The sequence below is a fragment of the Cynocephalus volans genome, chromosome 1, assembly GCF_027409185.1.
Source record: "Cynocephalus volans isolate mCynVol1 chromosome 1, mCynVol1.pri, whole genome shotgun sequence".
Taxonomy (NCBI): domain Eukaryota; kingdom Metazoa; phylum Chordata; class Mammalia; order Dermoptera; family Cynocephalidae; genus Cynocephalus; species Cynocephalus volans.
Window position 1 is genome coordinate 30,752,238 of NC_084460.1, and position 20,080 is coordinate 30,772,317.

The 20,080-nt window shown below is 38.7% G+C and overlaps 1 protein-coding gene across 4 annotated transcripts in view; it reads right to left on the reverse strand.

Annotated features, from left to right (window-relative positions):
* The window catches only part of NCOA6 (nuclear receptor coactivator 6), a 101,661-nt gene extending 83,724 nt beyond the window's left edge, over window positions 1-17,937 (reverse strand). For 3 of the 4 annotated variants that reach the window (XM_063094931.1, XM_063094938.1, XM_063094921.1), the window contains exons 1-2: window positions 17,753-17,937; window positions 3,175-3,245 (exon numbers count right to left, since the gene is read on the reverse strand). The gene's annotated coding sequence lies outside the window, so the exon portion shown is untranslated. The remainder of the gene's footprint in view (window positions 1-3,174; window positions 3,246-17,752) is intronic. The other variant, XM_063094925.1, reaches the window with a different exon arrangement.
* Window positions 17,938-20,080: the final 2,143 nt, after the last annotated feature.

A 20,080-nucleotide genomic window follows, 5' to 3' on the forward strand; every position in this document is an offset into this window, starting at 1 on the left:
GAAGAAATCTGATCCCTAGTGTGGCAGTGCTGGCAACTTTTTGAGTCATGGGGGCAGATCCCTCATGAATGGATTAATGCTCTCCCTGGGGGAGGAGGGGTAGTGAGTGAGTTCTTGCTCTATTAGTTCCCGCAAGAGCTGATTGTTTAGAAGACCCTGGCACCTTCTCTCTCTCTCTCTTGCCTCCTCTTGCCATATGATCTGCTTTTACCCACCAGCTGCCTACCGCTTTCTGCCATGAGTAGAAGCAGCCTGAGGACCGTGCCAGATGTAGCTGTCCCAGAATCGTAAACCAAATAAACCTCTGTTCTTTATAAATTACCCAGTTTCAGGTATTTCTGTTACAGCAACACAGATGGACTAATACACATGCCTTCTGTGATAGACAGACTTCTAAGATGGTGACCAGTTACTCCAGCCTCCTGGTATTCATGCCCTTGTGTAATCTCTTCCTCCTAAGTGTAGGCTGGCCTAGTGACTTGCTTCTAACCAGCAGAATATGGCAAAGGTGATGGGATGTCACTTGCATGATTAGGTTATAAAAGATTGTGACTTCCATCTCCCTAGGAGATTCTCTCTGCTGCCTTCTCAGCTTGTAGGGCTGGAGGACACATGGCAAGGAACCGAGAGAAGCCTCTCGCCATCAGCCAATGAGAAACCAAGGCCCTCAATCCAGCATCCCTTGAGGAAGTGAATTCTGCCAACAACCAAGTGAGGTTAGAAGAAGATTATTCCTCAGTCAAGCACTGAGATGAGACTCCAGCTCTAGCTGACACCTTGACTACTGCCTGTGAGATACCCTGAAACAGAGGATCTATCTAAGCTATGCACAGATTCCTGGCCCATGGAAACTGCCATAATAAATACATGTTGTTTTAGGCTGCTAAATTTGTGGTAATTTATTATGCAACAATAGGTAACTAATGCATCCTCCATGGAAATCCTGCTGAATAAACTGGCAATTTCTTAAAATGATATACCTATGACCCAGCAATCCTACTAAGTGTTTACCCCCAAATAAATGAAAACATGTCTACACAAACACTTGTACATGAATGCTTAGAGTATCTTTATTCACAATTACCCAAAACTGGAAAACAGCCCAAATATCTATCACAGGTGAATAAACATGTTATATCCATACAACAAAATACAACTGCATTAAAAAGGAATAAACTACTGATACATGCTCTAATATGGATGAATATAAAAATCATTATGCTGAGTGAAAGAAGCCAGACACAAAAGAGAACATACTGTGTGAATGCACAGATATAAAATTCTAGAAAATGCAAAGCCCTACACATAGGCGGGGGTGTTGGGAGGGACAGACTGCAGAGGCACAAGGATACTTTTTGGGGCAATGGAAATTTTTTGTATCTCAGTTGTGGCAGTTGTTTCATAATAAATACTATAAACTAATAAATAAATCTGTCAAATGCATTGAATTGTACACTTTAAATGGGTACAGTTTATTGTATGTAAATTATACCTCATTAAGCTGATCAAAAAAGAAAATTCATCATCTTTATGGAGGCTTCTTTAACTACATCTAATGCAGCTGATTCCATATTCTACCTTTTTCCTCAAACAGTATTCTACACGTAAATTATCCACACTGCAGAGAACCTGAGGCTTCTGAAATTGCACAGTAGCTAATATTTACACAACACAACTATATGCCAGGCACTGTTTTAAACACTTCTGCATTATTTTTTATTTTTATTTTTATTTTTAAATTTTTGTGAACGGTAAGGGGATTGCAACCACGCTCAGCCAGTGAGCGCACCGGCCAATACCTATATAGGATCCTAACGCGCAGCCTCTGTGCTCCCAGCGCTGCACTCTCCCGAGTGAGCCACAGGGTCGGCCCAACACTTCCGCATTATTAACTCAACAGTTCCCTCAACAACCCCATGAAATACGTTCTATTACCCCATTTTACAAATGAGGATACTGAGACACAGAGAAGTTAAGCAACTTGCCTAAGACCCTCTGGCTAGAACGTGCCATGATTTGAGCCCAGGCAGTCAGATTCTAGAAGCTTCACCACCACACCACTCTACACACTTAGACTACTTGAATGTTAGGTAAAAAGCATACTCTCAGCTCACTAGAAGCTTATAAGCTCATTCACTCACTCAACAAATATTTATGCAATATGCGCTATTGTTCTAAATGCTAAAGAAAATATAGACATGGTACCTCCTTTTATAGAGCTTACATTCTAGTAGAAACTTAGATTTAAAGCACAGAATTTTTTTTTTTTTATGGCGCTGGCCAGTATGAGGATCCAAACCCTTTAACTACATGTTACAACACCGCACTCTAACCAACTGAGCTAACCAGCCAGCCCAAGCACAGGATTCTTAAATTAAAATCTTTATCCTCTTATATATTTATCCAAATACTTATTTAAAAAAAAAAGTTACATGTTACATTGTGGTCAGTTCTGCTTTAAATAGCTAGAGCAGTGGTCCCAAACCTGTCTACACTTGAGAATCACCTAGGGATTTTTTAAAAATTCCAAAGACCAGGCAATATCCACAAGGCCAATTAAATCACAAGGTGGGGGAGGAGATAAAGACTTCAGTAGTTTTCCAAGCTCCACAGGTGATTCCCATGTGAAGACAAGTTTGGGAAATCAATGAGCTAAAGTTTTTATCTGCCTGAATAACATAGAGAGAGATAATCAAATGAAAATAACTGTATACACCTGCCCTTCTCAGAGATTTGTAAGGTAGCTTTAATTTTTTTCCCAATGTTATGAATTCTGAGAATATCAGAAAGAGAGCCATATAAAGAATTATTTTCCTTTCTGGATTTATCCATGCCTCCATTTCCCTCCAGAATCATAGACAATTGAGAAATTCACCTTTTCATCTCTTGCTTCCTTCCATGGAACTAATAAAGAATTTTGCCAATATTACACATATTCAACATAACTGATAAAGACATGACTCAAATGCTTTTCTATTAAGCAGATCTAATTTAGTTGGTTTGGATCCAACTCACATGCCAAATGCAGCTGACCAAAGTAAAATACCCTACAGATGTTGATATCAAAATGCCTTCTTTTTGAAAAGTAAAGTCTATTTCTAATTAAGTCCTTTAAGTTAAAACTAAGTCTTTTATAAATTAAAAATTCATTTGTATTCTATAGAATCAACAGACCTGTTTAAAGAACTCTATGACCACTCTCAGAAAAGACAGTCAATAGGAACCCTCTCCATTCCTCCCAGGACCTAGAGAAAAAAGAAAAAAGGGCAAAGAGGAAGAAGAGAAACATCAGAAGAAAAGACTAGATGTATACCTATTCAAAGTAAATTTTTGTGACTGGACAAATTCTTTATCTCTACCACTGTTCCTGCTAATTTTACTCTAGAAAGAGTTGTAAAAGACATGAAATTATCTACAGTCTCTAGTCCAATGGTTTTAAACAAGGACAGCTTATCATAATCACTAAGGAAGTTCAAGGTATTTTCAAAATACCTATGTGGTTACACAAGTGTGTTCATTTTATAATTTATTAACTTTATGATTTGTGCACTTTTCTTTGTATGTTACACTTCAATTAACACATTTTAAAAAACAGATACATATGTCCTGGGCAGAATCCCTGGAAGATTCTAATTAAGTAGGTATCAGAAATAAAGTCCCACAGAGGTTACATGATTTGCCCTAGGTCACAAATGTAGCGAACTACAGACCTTCCTGTCATTTTCCTAATCTTTCTGTTGTAAAACTGTAAATATGTTGGTGATATTATATTTTTTAATTTAAAATTTGCTCTCCTACTTACACTCTGAAAAAAAAAATATTACAAATGACAACTGCAAAAAACAAGCAAACAAATAAATGGAAATCACAGATATCCTAGGTTCACAACTGTGCACTACCATAGCTGCTGCATCATCCATATAAGGAAATAAAATAAAGCCTAATGCCCATGCAACCATTTCCTAACCATGGTATTATCCATTTTTTTTTTAATGCTCTCAGTACAGACATATGTCAAATTAGTAGTAGTAAAATCAACTGGGTACATATACAGCATAGACTAACATTACTCAACATAATGAAACACAGGGTGACAGAATGGAAAGAGGGCTACTCTGAGCATGACAGGGATCAGGGAGGGTGATGTGCCCTGAGTTCTAGCTGTGGCCATCCTATAAAGTTGCATGATTTGGGGCAGGACACAATCTCTCAGGGCCAAAGAATCTTAAATTATAAAACGAGAGGATCATCAGAGCTAAACAGAATCTCAACTTCCTTCTAGATTTAAGAAAACACAAGGACTATTTATCAAGAAATTTAATTATTCTTCTATATGCTTTTACTGAAACAAATGAATATTTCTATTCAAATATTTTAAGTAGTTCTGTAAAATAAAAATACTAAAATTCCTCTGGTACCTGCCTCATAAATACAAGCATATTCTTCAGCTTATGACAAATGCAAACCTCCTAGATGTGCTGTCTAGGTACAAAACCTCTCCCTTTCAAAGATGGCTAATAATAATATTCTTGACATTTTACCATCATCATAAGACTCTTTTGCAAGACTTTTTTAACTTTATATTTGAAATAATTTCAGACTTACAGAGCATGAGGTTTTTTTAAAAATAGAAAATGTGTGTACAGAAATCCCTCGTGATGTCTAATCTACTGTAATTTGAATACTTTCACAATGGATGCATTTGTTTAACCACCCTGTACCAACTGCCTACTATGTACCAGGCACTCTGCTAGGTACTTTCCTGCTCCTAAAGTTACTATATAAGAAACAAAAAAATTTGTGGAATAGTTAATTGAAATAACATTATTTTCATAAATGTCTAAATCTTAAATACTTAAATAGTACTTAAAATTTAAGTTGGCCTTTTAATCACATAGCCTTAAATGTTTCAGGATAACTTACAGAACATTTATAAAGTGTCTGAATAAACATTTAAATGTGAACCGTTAAAGTGATTTGCCTTGGTACAACTAACATAAGATTCAATCTCATCCTCCCTATACCATTTCGTGAAGTCCTTATAAAACAATTATATGCTTCCTAGTCCCAAATCCATGGCTCCCAAGGGAAAATTTGTGCAGACCTCCCTCCAGTCAAATCAGAAAAAATTAGTGCTCTGAAAGGATCAACAAAATATCTGTCAAGGAGACTGGCATTTCAATACTGTAACAACCCTGATTTGCTCTTGGTCAGGAAAAACAGACAATTTAAGGAATTAGGAAATATTAACATTAATTTTTAAACTTCAGTACTGACAGTGTAAGAAACAAAAGACAAATTAGTGAAATCTGAAATATGAAATCTGAGATTTACTCATTCTAACACAGATATAGTTAATAATTCAATCAAGCATGTTAAATACGTAAAAAAAAAATCAAGTACATTATAAATCAATAGGATAAGTCAGAGGCTCAATGAGATTTTTCCATCTTGTCAGATACCACAGTAGGCAGGTAAAATAAAATTTAGAGGAAAAACTGCTTTACATATCATGTTCTAATTATGAACACCACCACACTCTTTCAATCATAATAAAGCTACTGTCACAAACCAACACACAGGTTTGAAGTATCAATCTTTTAATTCATGCTCTAAATATACAAATGACATTGAGAAATTAACTAAATCCTATGATCCAGGAAATAATAAAAAATTACATAAAAACAACTTGAAGAGTGGGCTGACTGTTAGCTCAGTTGGTTAGAGTACAGTGTTATAACACCAAGGTCAAGAGTTCAGATTCCAGTACCAGCCAGCCACAAAAATAAAACAAAACAACTTGAAGAGAATCTGAGCAGAATAAGAACTAGCGCTTGGCAATCATGTGGTCCAATACCTTCATGGAACAAAAGGAAAAATTAAGGCTCAAGTGAACAATTTGTCCAAAGCTTCTTAGCAGAGAAGTCTTTCATTTCATGTTATACAATGAACGTTGTCTTGCCATAAGACAGTGACAGAAGACAACTTTAAAGAACAATGGCTTTCTTCCTCTGTGAAGTCTGTCTGGGACAAGAGTTAAATCATAAGATCTGGGGCTCTAAGTCAGGGAAGTTCTTAGGCCATCATTCTCAGAATCAGCTAGTGATCGTGTTTCCCTTCCACTGTCTTAATATATTCATGATGACAGTGTTGTCAGGCGTGTGTGTGTGTTTGTGTGTGCTTTACACCCTTGTAATTGTCACTTTTTAAATCAAACACTAAAGTCCTAAAACCAGCTTTCAGGTCCTGCAGCTACCATTTCATCATTATTGATAACAAAAATGAATACTCTGTGCTTAGCAAACATATAGACAGAACTGTATTAGGGCTCCTATTCTCAAGTACAAGTATAGTATAGTATAGTATAGTATAGAATTCAAAATGACTTGGTACAATTAGAAAAGCATTTCTTCAAAGTTCAAAAGGGATCATTTAAAAATTAGAAAATGCAATACTGTGCTTATACCCAAAGAAGAAGAGAAAAAATTAAGATTAAAAATGAACCATAATAAAACAAAAATACAGAAATAAAATCTAGAAGAATTATTAACTTCAGCGGGGTGGTATGAATAATACATGAACCCAGAAACCATAAAGAAAAAGACTGACAGATATGATTAGATAAAAATTAAAACAGTCTATATGTAAAAAAAAAAACCCCAAAAAGTCAAAAGCCAAATGACAGATTAGGATGATATATTTGTACCATGCGACAATAAAGGGGCTAATATCCCCAATACACAAAAGCACCTGCAAAATGATTAATATAAAATTAATCCAAGAGAAAAATAAGTAAAGGATTAGAAGCGGCAATTTGCAGAATAGGGAATGCAAGTGGGAGATTTATCCCACAAAAGTAAAAGCTCCATTTCTTAAAGATATATGCACAAGGACGTCTATTGCAAATACTGTTTGTGATAGGAAAAAAATCAGAAACAACCTAAATACCCATTGAGTGAAACCTATGTAAACAGAATATTATTCAGATAGTAAAAAATGAATTAGATATTTGTTTAATGATTAAGAAGGAAATGTATTATATCCTAAAAAGTACAAAAATAGAAGTTGTGCATTAACGTGTATGGCATCATGATAATCTCATATAATAAGAGAGAGAAAATGAATCAGTATGTATACAGTATAAGTATTTATGTTTCTAAGAACATAGAGAAAAATACGGAAGAATCACACTAGGCTATTACACTTGGGTAGCTTGGAGGATAGGCAACGACAAGAGGAGACAGATGATTGGCTTTTCATACACCTCAGATGATGCTCCACTTGTTGCAATAAGCATACACTGCTTCTGTAGTTTGAAAGGAAAATCCCATTTAAGTATGCAGTGATTCATAACAAAAAAATGGAATAAGAAAAAAATCAATAATAGGAATGACAAAAGAAATAGTTATTTAAAACTGATAAAGAATTGGTGTATACAGCAATCACAATTCCTTGAACTTGTTAAGACAAGTGAAAAGATATAATGTTGATGGGGGAGGGGAGAGAGGAAGGGGAGAAAGGAGGAATTGGTAAACGGACATGAAAATCAACTACATTGTATATTGATAAAGTAAAATAAAATAAAATAAAAAATAAATAAAATAAAATGGACCTTTGAGAATGACAGTAAAGTGGTTTCTGCATTTTGTAGTTCCATAAAATCAGAAGTAATTAAAAAACAACAAAAAAAACAAAGCAAAATTTTTTAAAAAGAAGAATTTGTATATAAAAGACAACCAAATGAAACACTCAGAGGACAAGGAATAAAAACAAATTTGGGGTTCTTTCTCAGTGAGTGCATAAAGCAACTTTTATGAATTCAAGAGCTTTATGTTCTTTAAGTTTGTCTGCTTAAAATGGTTTCTTTAAAAAGCAAACATGAATCATCACAAAATCCTGTCGAATAAATGCCCCTATTATATTACTGCAATCTGCATCCTTTGTCGTTAAACTTTACTTGGTTTTACCTATATCCTGACACTTAAAAGTTACTTTTTCTAACAATGCACTATTCTTTGTTACACTGGATAAAATTTTTAAATGCACAGGACAAACGTAAAAGGAAAATACCAAATCTACACTGAATAAATGGTCAAATGATGTGAAAAATTAGTTCAAGCAAGATGAGCTACATTTATTATCACTTGAAAAAAATGCTCTTCATTGATAAAAATTTAAAAAAAAACATTTGATAGTCACACAAAAAAATGCAATTTGACAATGGAAAGATCTGGCAGTCACTACCTTAGCCTTGTGATTGAATTTATCATCAATAATAATGGGACATCCAGACATTTATGTACTTCATGATATGATGCAATGTGAAGAATATTTAAGTATACTTGCCAAAATGTTTAACTAGAATCTATTCAAGTCTTTAGAATGTAATAATTCTTTTAACCTTCTGGTTTAGGGAAATACAAGGAATAAAGGAACAACTTAAATGATATAAAGAAAACAATCAGATAAATCCAGAATGTGGGACATTAAATAAGCACACTGCTCAGGTGTCAATAAATCAATGCCATGGAAAAAATGGGGGAGGGGCACGGATGCGAAATAGGAAGTATTCTAGGTTTTAAAAAGACTATAGGAATAGACACCTGGAGAAACTTAATTACAGACTTAAAGTTAAATAATATTAAGAAATTACTGTTAATTCTGCTAGGCATGATAATGGTATTATGATTATGTAGAAAAATGTCCTCATTTGTGAGAGACGCATGCTAAGTATTTAAAGGCATAGTATCATGATGTCCTTATTTTTAAAAGGTTTAACACAAATATATTATTAAGCATATGGCAATATGTTAAATATAAGTGGTGGGCATAAGGGTGTTAATTGTACTATTCTAGGAGTTTTGTATGTTTAAAATTTTTCTTGATAAAACATTTAAAATATCAACCCCCCCCACAAAACCATGAGGTACCACTATTATCCTAGAAGAAAAAAATTATATAACCCAATATTAACTAGTAGCTAATGGCAATATAAACTGTTTTTTTGTTTTTTTTTAAAGATGACCGGTAAGGGGATCTTAACCCTTGGCTTGGTGTTGTGAGCACCACGCTCAACCAGTGAGCTAACCAGCCATCCGTATATAGGATCCAAACCCATGGCCTTGGTGTTATCAGCACCACACTCTCCCGAGTGAGCCACGGGCCGGCCCTTAAACTGGTAGGTGTTCTAAAGAACAACCTGGGCCGGCCCCCTGGCTCACCCGGGAGAGTGTGGTGCTGATAGCTCCAACCTCACGGGTTCGGATCCTATATGGGATGGCCGGTGAGCTCACTGGCTGAGTAAGGTGCAGATAACACCAAGCCTAGGGTTGCGATCCCCTTACCAGTCGGGGAAAAAAAAAAAAAAAAAAGAATAACCTGACAATGTGGCTAAAAAGTGATATCCTTAAGCCTATCCTTACAGATTACATTCTAAGGGAAAAATTGGGGGAAAAAACATTATAAAAAGATGTTACAACAGTACAATTTAGAATTGCAAAACAGAAATAAAAACAAACTGAAAATCACCCAAATGCCAAATAACCACAGAATAAACTTTGGTTATTTTGTTGTTGTTTTTTGGGTTTTTTTGGCAGCTGGCCAATATGGGGACCCAAACCTTGCTGTTCCATCACTTTGCTCTAACTAGCTGAGCTAACCAGCCAGTCCCTAAGCTTTGGTTATTATGTGTCCATTAAAAATGATAAATTTATAGACATCTGGAAAGGTGCATCAATGTATTGCCAAATGAAAAGACTATAAAAAACCCAACATATAAATTAAACTTGTAAGGACTGTACGGATATGATAACGACTAGGAAGTTATGTGTTTATTTTTCTGTAATGTTTAAACACAATTTAAAAATTTTCCTGCTTTTAGAGAAAATATGAAAAATGCAAATAAATGTAGCACCAGGAAGAACTTGTTCAAGCACAAATGAAGGAAAGCATATGAAGGCTATTAACTGACCACACAATTTGAATGAGCATTCACAATCTGAATACTGTCCAACTGTGAACAAAGCCAACACAACTACCATTAAAAAGACAAAGACAGGGCCAGGCCCTGGCTCACTTGGGAGAGTGTGGTGCTGACAATACCAAGTCAAGGGTTAAGATCCCCTTACTGGCCATCTTAAAAACAAAAAAACAGACAGAAAAAGAGTATCACTGACTAGGACAGTACATAGTCCTCCTCGATTGGTCAGATGTTTTTTTAAAATATGGAAAAACTGAAGAGGTTTCAGAGAAAAATCAAGAGGTAAAGGACAGGATGGAAAACAGGTGATTTTGAAGAAAGGTTTGAAAGAAAATTAAGACGAACATGATTATTAATAGTGAAATCCCTGGAGAGGCTTTTGAATAGAGACTGAAAAGATGATGTATCTCTCAGTGCCCACAGATGGCTGATCAAGAGGAGAGGGCTAATAAAACCCTCAAAGTTTATTGTTGTTTTATGTAAGAGAGATTTCTTGACAGCCCTGGTGAAAAGTTATTGGCATAGGCAAATGAGGGGCTGGGTGTGTTAGATCGTTGACCATCTTTCTTCAGGGTGTTTATTTAGCCATGATTAACTGATCACAGAATCTCCCTAAAGCTTTAATCAGTTATCCACCATTCCAAAATTCTTCAGTGCCATCCTGCTGCCTAAATATCTATTTAAAGTCTGAATACCCTCTAAATTTGGATATTATTAGTAGTATTATTAGTAGCAGTATTATTATTAGTATTATTAGTATTATTAACTGATATAGCTAATATTATTAACTGATCATTAATATTCCGGCATATAATTCTTCACAAGCTAAAAATGTGGTCCTGGCCTTTTGCTTTATAGGGTTTTTATATAAAATACAGCATATCACCAAACTCTAGGGCTGCATTACTCCTTCCACCAAAGCCACAGTATTCCCTTTATAGACACATCTATATATACTTCTAGTAGTTTATTAATTAACTCAGCAAATGTCTATTGAGCTAGTAGGCAGCCACCTTAAGTCCTTTTTAGAATAAGGTGAGGTAGAAAAAGATCAAATTTTAAAAAATAAATAAATATGCCAGACAACACAATAGGTAGATTCTGGAGCTGAAAGGAGGGAAGGAGAGGAAGGGGGAGGCAGAGACACCTGCCCAGGCCTCAAGAAACCCTAATCTAGTGAGGAGGGAGAGAGTAAACTAGCTCCAGGGCTGGCTGGTTAGCTCAGTTGGTTAAGGCATAGTGCTGATAACCCCAAGGTCCAGGGTTCCATCCAAAAAAAAAGAGAGTAAACTATAGCTTCCTATCTCTCCTTTCTCCCCATACTGATCCTACACTTCATAACCAGGCTTACTTTCCTAATGTAGTTTTCATTACATCACTGTATGGCTAAAAACTTGATGGCTCCTCACTATTTAGTCAATCAAGTTCAAACTTCCCAGCATGGAACAGAAAAGAGAATTCAAAGCATTCTATGATTTGTTTGTATATTATGCGGAGATTAGGAAGACACACTTTGCAATTAGACTGCATGGACTCAAATTCTTTCTCCAGCAATTGTTAGATCTATTCTTTAGTTTCTTTATCTGTAAAAAGGAATAAAATAGTGCCTACCTCACCAGGTTGTTGTGAGGATTAAATAAAATACTACTTATAAAATGCACAGCACATTATCTGGCAAATAGTAAGCATGCAAAAAATATGAGCTACTATCATTTTTTTAAAACTTTTTTTTGTTTTATTTTATCTATTATTGTTGCTATTTTTTCAATCTCCGTTTCTAGCCATATCTCCAATAACACCCTTGTAACAACCCTGTTTTCCAGGCAAACTGGACTCCTTACTATCTCCTAAACATCACCTCTACACTCATGCTTTCACTAAGCCTTGAAAATACTACTTCATCTCCAAGTATTAAGATCCTAACCATTCTTGGTACCTTATAGGCCACCTTTTTCAGATACCACTCTCTAATATCCCAGCTCCATAACACATGACAGACACTCCTCATCACACAAACCCTGTGTAGATTCACCTGGGAATTCAGTAGTGTTCTTCTAGCCAGTTTGCAATATACATGATAGGGCTCAATAAATGTGTAACTAATTAATTCCTATATTTCTTCTTTCATCCAACCACTCTCTTGGACAACAGTTCCACATCACAAGTAAAAAGACCTCTTCTGCAGTATTTTATAAAGTCAGCTAGTTTTCTTTTCTATCACCAATGTGGTAATTTCTAATATAATATATTACCCAGCACACAGTAGATACCTAAATATTCAGAGATGAAGTGAATTTGCCTTATCTTTTAATTTCAATTACCATTGTTTTCATTATGATCAAGTATGGCTCAGCCTTAGAAATAGATTTTAGTATTTACCTCCCTACAAACTCATGTGTCAATTTCTGGCCATTCTGTCCCTTTCCCAATATGTCATTTCTTGGTTTAGGGGAGACAATATTCAAAATCTCAGTAAAGAATCAGAAGATCAATGTCTATAGGGCCATAAAAGTAAATGGGCAGAGCAAGAGAGTAGTGTAGACCACCAAGTACTAGTAATCAAACATCCCACCTAAAAGTTTCAGCTGATTATTGCTATGAGAGAATATGGAACTGGTGTTGACAGATCTTTCAATTTTTCAAGATAAGTCAGAAATTCAGAAGTTTGTGTAAATTTTTAAGACACTAAAAATATTGTATGAACCAAACCAAAAATATGTGCAGGTCAAATCCAATTTGCATCCTCGGCTACAGAAGTTCACTGCAAAAGAAGTGGTATAGTGTGGGAGGAGTTCTATCCCAGCAGTCTAATGCAGCTCCTTGGACACATTCCTGCAACATGAGCCTAGCTCTCAACCACTCTGATTTGACCTGAAAACTAAATTAACTCAACAATTTAGCTGAGTATAGTGAGTCTCTACCTTGTTCCAGGCACTGGAGAATCAGAAATGAACAGTGTGCTAAATAACATTTATTGAGCATTTTCTAGGTGCCAACCACCATTCTACATATTATGTGAACTTAATCCTCACAACAACCCTATAAGTACCACTATCCTTATTTTAAAGATGAGGAAACTCAAGCACAAAGAGGCTATGTAATTTTTCCTACATCACACAATTAGCAAGCAGCAGAGCTGGAATGAGAACTCCAGACAGATTACCAAAAAAAGCTCATGATTTGAAACTAAGAAACATTCAATAAAAAATGGTGCTGGGATCACTGGTTATACATAGGGAAAAATGAAACTGGAGTCTACCTCACACGACAGATAAAAATCAATTCCAGATGGATTCGAGATCAAACATTAATGGCAATACATTGAGAAGATAATATAAAGAATAACTTCAGGGCCGGCCCGTGGCTCACTCGGGAGAGTGCGGTGCTGATAACACCAAGGCCACGGGTTCGGATCCCATATAGGGATGGCCGGTTGGCTCACTAGCTGAGCATGGTGCTGACAACACCAAGCCAAGGGTTGAGATCTCCTTACTGGTCATCTTTAAAAAAAAAAAAAAAAAAAAAGAATAACTTCAAAATCTTGGGGGAAGAAAAAGATTGATAAAGTTGACTACATTAAAATTCAAAACTTTTTAACCAGAGATATCTTAAACAGATTTTTAAAATAAGAAACAAATTGGGAAATGACATCTGTAATACACATAAATAACAAAGGATTAATAATCAGAATACATAAAGAATCTTTTTTTAATAAAACCACTCCAACAGAAAAAAATGGCAAAACAAGCCCCAGCATGGTCTAAGCTGTGTAAACATGGCACTACCACAGTTGCCACACAACAAACACCAGAACGATAGACTTTGCCATCACTGACCAATATAAAATATTCAGTGGTCTATGTCATGCTACAGGTACACAGGCCATGGGGGAATCCAGCTGGAAGGGCAGAGCCAAGATGATTATTCTCCATAGCATAGAAACTGTCTGGCAAATCAGAAGTTGAATATCCAATATTCAGACACAGGTCAATGTTTTTGTACGGGGTAATTAAGTTATCTTCAGCTTTGTGAGCTGACACAACTTCTCTGTCACAATTACTCAACTCTGCCATTGGTAGCATGGCAGCAGCCACAGACAATATGTAAACGAACGAGTGTGGCTGTATTCCAATGAAACTTTATTTACAAAAACAGGTGATGGGCCAGATTTGACCTATGGGCCATAGTTTGCCCTGATATAGATAGTTGTGATTTTCACTCTAGGAACACTTTCTGTGTCTTTCTCTGCCTTTTATGTCTGCTGATGCTTACCCCTGATTTCCTTAAGCAAAAACAACACCACACTTGACAGCTTTGCAATGGTTTCCAAAAGTCTATTACTCTATCAAAAAAACCTCTTCTCCCTTATTATCTGTGACAATTCTCATGTCATTTTCCTTTCTCCTTTTTTAAAACCTCTTTGATGGCCATCATCCAAAACTAGAAATCATAACAACCTCCCTGACCTTTTCCCACTCACAATGTTAATTATCAACACCTGAAAATTCTAACGCCGCTCAGTGCCTACAGCTTCTACCTTAGGTCAGGCCCTCATTACTTCTCTGCTTGTCAGTCTACCCTCCTTCCAAAGAACATCTATTTATATACTAAAAATTAAACCTCATGTATCTAGAAAATCTTAAATGCCTCCCTCTCAGCCGAGGATTCAGTCCAACCTCTTTAGTAAGGTCCTTCATAGCCAGGTTCCAAACAATCTTCCCAGTTTCATCTCTGACAACACTTTCACACACACTCTATGCTCCAGCCACATTACACTGCATTTCCCCAAAACATGTCTTTACCTAAAAAGCTCTTCTCTCCAACTCTCACTGGCAAACTCCTGTATCTTTCAGGACACATCTCAAACATCACCCCTTCACAAAACCTTCCCTGATTCCTAGAGCACAGACATGCCCACCTCTGTGTCCATACAGCCTTTAACTCTCCTTTGGCATACAATCCTGAACTATTGTTTACCTGTCTACTTCTTTCAGGGAACTGAATACCCAAAGTGAAATGACTCTGCCTTAGAGACCTCTGAATCCTCAGAGTACAGCATAATGCTTGACATGCACCAAACATCATGACACACAATAAATGTCTGTTGAATGGAAGACACACCTGGTAGTATGAGCAGGGTTTCTTAACCTGGGGGCTCACAAGACAGAAATCCATAAATAGAATTCAGGGGGGGTCTGTGAACTTGAATGGGAAATAAATACCTCTATTTTTCATGAGCTGGGACATCCATCTTTCCCTGCCCTCAGACATCTGCACTTAAATACCTCTATTTTTACTAGCCTCTAACTGAAAGTTGTTATTTTATTCAAATATGAATGTAGGTAACAAAATATAGCAGTATCTATGACTCTGTAACAACAGTAATCACAAATATCTTTATTCTATACAACAGTTACTGCAGATATATGGAAGTATTATTTATGCTCATTATGTCTGAAATTATAATTATTAGACCCATCACTAGATCTGATTTCTGAATGTGCTGATAAAGATGGGTACATACACACACACATATATTAGCATATCATGATTTCTATATTTTGATAACTATTTCAATATAACCTCCTTTGTAATCCAATGTACTTTATTTTATACAAGTACAATTAAAAATATTATTCTGAGAGGGGTCCATAAGCTTCACTAGATGCTAAAGGGGCCCAGGGCACAGATAAGGTCAGGCCTCCCTGCATTAAAAGACCCAGAACAAAGGAATTGTGTTGCTGTATGTACATATGGCATTGAAATCTTATTTTATGAATGCCTCATAATCTTTTTGCTGAAAGTCCTTTTTGATTACATGAGACCCTGGACCATTACAGTCATACACCACATAATGACTTTTCCATGAACAGCAGACAGCATATAGGACAGTGGTGCCATAAGATTATAACACAATATTTTTACTGTACCTTTTCTAAGCTTAAGATATGTTTATATACACAAATACCTACCATTGTGTTATAATTGTCTACAGTATTCAGTATAGTAACATGCTGTACAGGTTTATAGCCTCAGAGCAAGAGGCTATACCATATAGCCTAGGTGTGTAGTAGGCTCTACCATCTAGCTTTGTGTAAGTATACTCCATGAAGTTCGCACAAGACAACGACAAAATCTCAGAAAGTATCCCTGTTGTTAAGAGACCCATGACTGTATATCATGAGTGATTTGCATTGCTTCCTTCAGACTCTCCCACAGCCCACATGAACTTTGAATTCTTCTTTTTCATAATTGAACTTCAATTAAAGTTTGAAAATGATGGATAACCTGTGTCTCACCATTGTTCAGTTTTTAAAAGGCTTTTTGTGTCTCTTTGCTGTACAGTAAACACCTACAAGAGAAGGAGTACCTCTCAAAGCTCTAGAAAGTTAGAGGGTGTTGAAGATAACCACTTTGCCCAAATGGAGGTGAGCTAGGAAATATAAAATAGCTGGTTACCTATACTTTTTTGTTTCCCCCTCAGCCTTTATACTGACAAACTTGTTACAAAAATAAAACAAATTAATAGCTCTCTGATATATGCTGTCATGCTTGATTTCTTAATACTTTTCTCCCAGCTAGCAAATTCTTTTAAGTCAATGTGTTGAATGAGGCAGCAGACCATTTTCAGTACCCCCTCTGCCACTAATTTGTAAGATCTTGTAAAATCAACTTTACCTTTATATGTCTCAGCTAAAGTCACGACATGATCTGAAATCATTACATGTTCTCTAAGGCCCTTGTAGTTTTTACATTCACTCTTCTTCACCATTCTTACTGTCTTCAATAACGCCTTTCTGATGACCTCCCCAGGTGACCCTGCTCTTATACTGTGGGCTGTCCCCTTCCTGGGAAGACACCTTGGGTCACCGCCCCCAAACAGCCTGGTCCCTCCTATTAAAGACACACACAACACTCTAAGATGATGGAGGTTCTCTCCCTTACCAACCAGTTCCGCTCTCTGTACCTTTGCTGACCAGCTCCTGCACTCAAACCTCCGTCCCCCTTTTCTCTCCTCAAACTCCTCTCTTTTCTTGTTGCTCCCCCAATAAAGGGTGGAGGATCCTGGGGGCACATAAGTCTTCAGTACCTTGGGAGTTATACGGACTTGCAATTCAGGCCCAGGACCCCGGGGACTGCCCCAATCTCATACCCGCGTCTGTGTCTAAAGGGCCCCCATTCTAATCAATCACCTCCTTTTCCCGTAAAAAACTGCTCCAGCCCTGACAGGCTGAGCTCGGCCTCCACGCCACCCCTACAAGCCCCAGGTCCTACCCTGCCTGAGGTTCTGAACACGGCCCATGGCTTAACCCAGCTCCATGTCCTGCCATTCCTTCAGTCCATAGACCCGATCCCGGTTCCGTTCGGACCCAGTGTCCCTTCTCCGCGACCCCGGCCACGACCCCACTCCAGCTCTTGCCAGTTCCCGGGGCTTGGGGCACCACCCCATGCAGACCCCGGCCAGTCCGGCACTTCCTCAGCGTCCTGGACCCCGCGTCCCGCACCCTCCCCAAACCCGGCCGGGCCGCCGCTCCCTCCAGCGTCCCCGCCCGCAGGCCCGGGGCCCGCTCTCCAACATGGCGACGGGGATACGAGCGCGGCGGGCGGGGCGGCTCCGGGCCGGGCCCGCATTCGGGCCGTGCTGCACGGTCGCCCGGCGCCATTTTCCCGCGCCGGCCCGGACAGCGCCTCCTCCCCACGAAGCCAGCGGGGCCGGGACCGCGGACGCCCGGCGGGCCCACCCCTTACGGGCCCGCGTCGCCGTCGCCTCACCTGAGCGCGGCCCCGGCCCTCCCGGGCGGGCCTCGGAGCGCCGGCCCGGGCCGTGCGTACCCGCCGCCCTCCGTGCGTCCGTCGGTCAGTCCTGGCGTGTGCCCGTCTGTCCGGCCGTCCACGCCCGGCCGCCCGCAGCCCGAACCGGCAGGGCCTCAGGGAGCCGGCGGGGAGGGGGATGGGCCGGACCGGGCCGGGGAGGGAGGGGGAGGGAAGGAGAGAAGGAGGGAGCGCGGGAGTGGGCGGGGCGGACCCGAGGGGCGGTGCCCTGCCCACGTGACCAAACGTCGCCGGGAGCGCGAAGTGGAGCGCGCGCCCGCTGGCTTGGGTGAAGAGCGTTTACAGCCGGGATCAGGTGGATGTCTGTCGCTTCCCTGCGCTGTAAAATCTCGCCGGTGACTTCCACTTCGGAAGCATTGCATAGCTCTATGGGAGAGGTCTGGCTGAATATCCTTGGGCATGTCAACTCTCCAAGCCTCAGTTTACGCATCTGAAATATGGCGAAAATAATAGTGCTTGCGAAGAAGAAATGAGGGAAGGCATGGAAAGCGCTTGTCGCAGTGCCTGACACAGTGTCTAATAACAACGTTAATCGTGATAAAGATAACAGTCTTTATTATTATTTGCCTATAAATCCCTTCATATTTTTTTCCTGTCATCACCACCCTAGCAAGCTCAGTGGGTGCTCAATAAATACAATTATTGAGTGAACAAGTAAGTGTGACCCTTGCCCTCTCCCCACATGTGGAGAGGCTTCCCCAGCATTGGACTTGATGTCTGTTATACAGTCCTGGATTCTGATCTGCCTTTCATTCGTGATAGGTGCATGATTGTCTTTGCCTCTGAGCCTCAGCTTCCTTATCTGTAAATTGGGAGTCAGGGGTCTCTTACGACCTTCACAGAAAATAGAAGATGAGTATCTGGGTTGTAAACTAATTGAACGGCTTGATCCTAGTGGTCCCATCTAAGAAAGGGAGTCAAGAACCCTTTCATTCCAGATATATTTATTGAGCACGCGGTGTGCTTGGACTTATGCAGCAGCCACCCACCACCTCTTCACATCCACCCTGGTCCCCTCCAATCTATTCTCCACCCTCCTGCCAGAGTAATGTTTCTAAATCAGAAATCTGATGATGCCACTTCCCTACTTAAAACTATTTGACGGCTCCACATTGCTCTTAAGATAAAGGCCAAGTAAATGTCTTACTATTGCCTCACATCTCCAGACTTATCTCAGGGCCCTCTTTTCCTCTATCTGGGTTGCACTGTAGTTTTTGCACATTTGGGTTGCACTGTAGTTTTTGCACATTGTACTCACTACCTTCTCAGGACCCTTACACATGCTGATTGCTCTGCCTGAAATGCTTTTCCCAGTTTAGAAAACTTACCAGACTTTAGGTCCCAGTCCAAACATGGCTACCCCAGGGTTATCTTCACTGACCACTCCCCAGGCAGGAAATTTTTGCACCATATACTTGGCCTCAATAGAATGCACTAGGTTGTTTATTACCTGTCTTTGCTACTAGACTGTGGACTCCATAGGAAGAAAATCATATCCATCTTGTTTATCACTGTTTCCTCGGCACATAGCACAGTACCTGGCAGAGAGTAGCTGCTCAATAAATATTTGTTGTGTATGTGAATCCTAGATACCATGCTAGGTCCTGGGCCCAAGAGGGCAGAGAGAAGCAAAGAGAACTACAGCCACCTTAGACCTTTGAGCCTATGAAATTAACATCAAAAGGATTTAAAAGAATTTTTTGGAGCTTTTTCTTCTAGCTTTTAAAAACAGGTATAATTTACATACCATAAAATGCAAAGACACTAAGTGTATAACTAATAAAATTTTTACTTATGTTCCTGTGTTACCACCACCCACATTGAGTTACAGATCTATCAACCTGGAAAGTTTCCTTTTAGCCCCTTCCATATGTTCCCTACCAATAAATACCTGCTCCCTCAGAAGTAACCACTATTTTGACTTCTAGCACTATAGATTAACTTTAACAGTTCTTAAACTTCATATAAACAGAAACATACAGCATGTACTAGCCAAAGAGTGAGTACAGTATTTGTATAATGATACAATTAATGACTTACTTTATTAATTAATTAGTCTGAAAGACTGAATGAAAAACTCTAGTTATTTCATCCTGCTGAGACCGGGATCCTGCCAACGGCCAACCCAGAGGCTGAGATGACATCATCTCCACATCTCCAAGCCCCACAGAAGCTTCTAGAGGTAAGAAAGCTCTGAAAGATTCCATAGACTCAACAATAACAACAAAAATCCAATTTTTAAAAAATGGCAAGGGACTTGAATAGACA